The sequence below is a fragment of the Cynara cardunculus genome, assembly GCF_001531365.2.
Source record: "Cynara cardunculus var. scolymus isolate 2C chromosome LG 3, CcrdV1, whole genome shotgun sequence".
Classification (NCBI taxonomy): domain Eukaryota; kingdom Viridiplantae; phylum Streptophyta; class Magnoliopsida; order Asterales; family Asteraceae; genus Cynara; species Cynara cardunculus.
Window position 1 is genome coordinate 23,214,579 of NC_037530.1, and position 4,758 is coordinate 23,219,336.

Consider the following 4,758-nt stretch of genomic DNA (forward strand, 5'->3'; position numbering starts at 1 on the left):
ACTAATATACTACTATTAATTACTATTTAGTAATATTAGTAATAATTATTTTTTTAATTAATAATTAATAAAAATAATAACAATATTAATAAGGGTTATAATTGGAGTAGATGAAAAAAAATTCTCATAAACTACTTTAATTAGCGTTTCAATAAACTAGTTTGTTTCCATGTAAACTTATACCGGAAAAATAAATTAATTTATATTTCTCAAACGCCTAAATAACTACATATATATATATATCATTATTATGATTTCAGTTATATTCTAGATTGAGCCTCTATATCTAATTCCATCCTTACCTTCATTAAATTATGATCATTTTACTCTTTTTCCTCATTTTCTGTTAATAGAAAATGAAAATAAATTGCTAAGTACATTATAATAATAATAATAATAATAATAATAATAATAATAATAATAATAATAATAATAATAATAATAATAATAATATCTATACTGTATTTTAAAGCATTTGAGCTAAAGTCTTAAAAACCATTTTTATGCAATAAATATTGTTTATATATGCATAATTTAAATTCAAGATTACAGGTAAATGGTACATAAACACAACTCTTTAGAGATACATGTTTGAGTTAATATAACTAGCCGATAAAAATTATCAAATACAGAACAAACACTTTATTTTAAATATAAAATATCTAAATATAATTAAGATAATATTGTCAAAATACTTCATCATTATCTTTATAAAAAAACATTACAATTAAACTGAAATAAATTACATCGTCATCATTAAATCTAAATAAATTAAATTATAATTAAAATATTGAATAAATGAAGAACTTTCGATATAAAAAATACTCCATAAAATTGATAAGGGAAAATTGCATTAAAATAAAATCAACTTTTACCTGATTCATATATTGGAGAACCAACTTTCAAAATCGTCATTTAGGGGCTTCTATCAAACTTTTTGTTTATTTAAGGATCTGGTTAACCTGTTGAATAGGTAACTGGTAATTTCATATGACTTGGTAGAAAATTACTTAAAAAAATATTATGTGAAAATTATTTTGCCAAATCATCATCTTCATTAAAACAAACCAAAATTGAAAAATGAATCCCGGCCAAACAAGATGGGCCGATTCAGCTCTAATATCTCCCTAGAAAATGGAAGGAAACTAGATCCTGTCCAAAATTCAGGCTCAAGTTTGTTAGATAAGCAAGGGCATCTCAAGGGGCGTCACTGAATAGCTTTAAGGTGGGTGGTAAGTGTCAGAGCGTTAACGGCATGATAGATCCCCAACCAGTTTCGGTCCCTGCTAAAACACCACAATTTCCTGCTTTTAATGACATTCCGGCCAAACCCTCCCCAATCAAGTCACCACCTGTAATTACAAACCATGTTGCAGCCCAACCGCCCCATGTTCCTACAACTAAGCCATAACTTGTAGTCCCTAATCACATTGTAGCCCAACTACCCACACCCAAGCCACTACCCTCAATTCCAAATCATGTTGCAGCCCGATCACCGCCCCTATCCAGACCTAAGCCACCACCTGTTGTTGTTAACAAGGCGGCACCACCTTCTATTGTTAATAAGGAGGCACCACCACCACATTGCCTCTTCCGAAACAGAAACCCGAACCACCAATGAAACCACCTCACCCTTATACTAAATACTTGAACCAGATACTATCAGTTCCGAAATTGGACCAGTGGTGTGGTTTTGATGATCAAGAATGACTATTTAATAGGAAAAGAAGTACCCCTGTTCCAAGAAAACAACAATGGAGGAGCATCAGGTCCAAGTATGGTCTAAAGCTAAACACATAGAGTCTGTTGATGTTTGTGCTTTGCCATATGTTATTCCATACTAATTGATTTTTGATGTGGCACCATTTTATGATGAGGGGTTGAGATCTTGAGATGTTTCCAAGCGGCTTTTTTTTTTCTTCCTATTTTCCTCATCTAGTGTCTTGATAGTCCATCCATGCTTCTAGGGAACGCCTTTCATTATATGATGATCATGAATAGCAGGGTTGAACAAAATTCGAAAAAGAAGTCAAAAAATGGAACATTTTCCATGATGGTTGGATTGGAGTTTGAGGGAAGATAGATACATTAGTGGTTTTGTGCAATGTTTATTGATATTTGGTCAATGTTGTGATGTTTTTTGCATTAATTTTTTTACAATTAATTTTTGAAGAAAAACAAATTTTAGTTAATTTTTTATAATTATTTTGCAATTTTAAAATATGACGTGGAATATTAGTTTTAAAATAAAAAATTAATATGGTATGTCAGGATTTTAGATTTATATTTATAATCATAATAATGACGTGAAATATCTTAGTTGACAAAAGATCTGGATGATATTAGCATTAACATAACCAGACCCTTAAATAAACAAAAGGTTTGATAGAAACCCCTAAATGACGATTTTGAAAGTTGGTTCCTCAAAATAGGAATCAGGTGAAAGTTTGTTCCATTTTAATGCAATTTTCCCAATTGATAAACAACCAAAAACATTCTCGTTTTCTCAATACCACACAAATTGTTTTATAAAATCGACATGGACAAAAAAATAAGACATACATTAAAATCAAGATGTATCATGTTTCATTGCACATATACACTTCTTGTATAGATATAATATATAGACAAAATATACCAGATCCTCTACTACCTTATTCGCCAACCTACCCCTTCCTCCCGTATTCACCTCCATCATCGTCTCCTTCTTTCTCATTGGCTTCCCTTGTCACCGGCACCACTCCACGTTGTTATTTCGATGGGTGCTCAGGACTTTTATAACACCCTGTATTTTCATCCAAGATGCCACGTCATAAATCACCAATAAATAATAGAATTCATTCATTAAATGAGATCCCAAAATACTTAACTAAAAAAATTCTTACAGTGGAAGTCTTAAATAAATAAAAGCTCTATGATGTCTTAAACAAAAAGCGCGTCCTATATCAGACTAAGACATAAATGTGCGCAAACTTAATAAAATAGAATATCGGTGACCTTCCTTCTACTTGTGTCCCTTACCGGTATCTGTTCTGGAGGTACCTGGCTCTGAGATTCATATACTAGTCAGTAATAAGCTCAGTTAGTCCATAGTTATCGTGCACATACACACGTAATTCACAATCCAAAGTCAATGATGCATAAAATTTCCCTTTTTAATTTATTTATATGACATCTCAATATTATATGAAATGGTCGCTACACGCCGGAGCTACCCAACCCTCACCCCTAGATTCCTCACACTTCTCCCTTGACTGCATAAATCCTGACATTTCAATAGTGAACCACTCATTCCCTTGCATTGCATTTAATAACATATGTGAGCTTATCCCATTTATAAGCAATGCGTAAAAGTTTTAAAACAAAACAATTAACATGCACATCCCGTAGCATCACATACATGCAATACATATAGCATATAACATGTACAAACAAATCCCATATAACACATCCCACAATTAATGCATAAAGTAATTTATGCATAGTATGCACCAGCCAGTATAAATCTCAAGAAGACTCACATGAATAGCTCCTCTTATCTAAACCTAGTCCCTGAGTGACACCTAATAACACATAATTACATTTCCATAACTAGAGTCTTGACTTTTACCAAAAAGTCAAATGAGTCAACCTTGGAGTTTGCATGATCAACGAGTCAATCCCAAACATACATCATCGCCATGTAACCCCTCCCCCCTAATGGACTACCTCACATCTAAAATAAATCATGATGCATAGAATCTACCCTATAATTATATAAGTCTCTCATTTTAAAAAGGTCCAATCCCACAATTATCCAATCACAACTCCCTAAATAAGTTATTAAAGTATTTATTATAATTTAATAACCCTTCCACCCTTAAATAAATAAGTTAAAGATTTAAAAAATTAATTAAATATAATGTAATTAATACTAAATCTCTAAACAATAGATCCCAAAATTGTGATAAACCAATTAACTAATACCCTTTATAATTTGATATCCAAATGTTGACCAGTTTAATCGAAATATCCTGACTTATATCGATTAATCCAAATAAATAAACGACACTCAAATCACTTTTTAATAAACATCAATTTAATCAAAATGACTCGAGTCCAACCGAACCCCATGGAAAACAACTCAGCCCCGACACAAAGCTACGGCCCAACATCTCAGTCCAGCATTGGCCATCCCAACTTGACGCCTGGCCCGGCCTGGCCCGATCGCACCTTCGTTGCGGCTGTCACGAACGGCTACCGTTTGGGGTCATTACTCAACCGTTTTTCACCAAACTTTTATAAAATTATATAAATAATAACATTCCCAAATCATACCCAATTTTACAGCCATTACGGTCCGTTAGTAAACTTGTTTTTCGAGTTTTTGTACCCGAATATAGTCGAGTCGCCGCTATATTAGCTTTTATCCCAAACCGCTCAACATACATACCACCATAGACCATGAAATTTATATCAACTAAAAGGAAATTGGAAAACAAAGCCAACCATATATTATGCATCAACTTTGGTTGATTATTTTACCTCCAATCGTCTTTTTGTGCGAAATGACCCTAAACTTTGTCGTTTCTTAATGAAATCCTGAAATTGGAAAAATATTTACTCCCTTACATTATTGGGAATAATCCCTCAAAGTTCCAGACAAAAACTCTAATTTATAGAGTGTTAAATTTTGCCCTAGAATCCCAAAAACGTGATTTGGAATAATTTTCTCAAATCTCAATCATTTCCAAATCAATTTTTCTCTTTTGGTAGAAT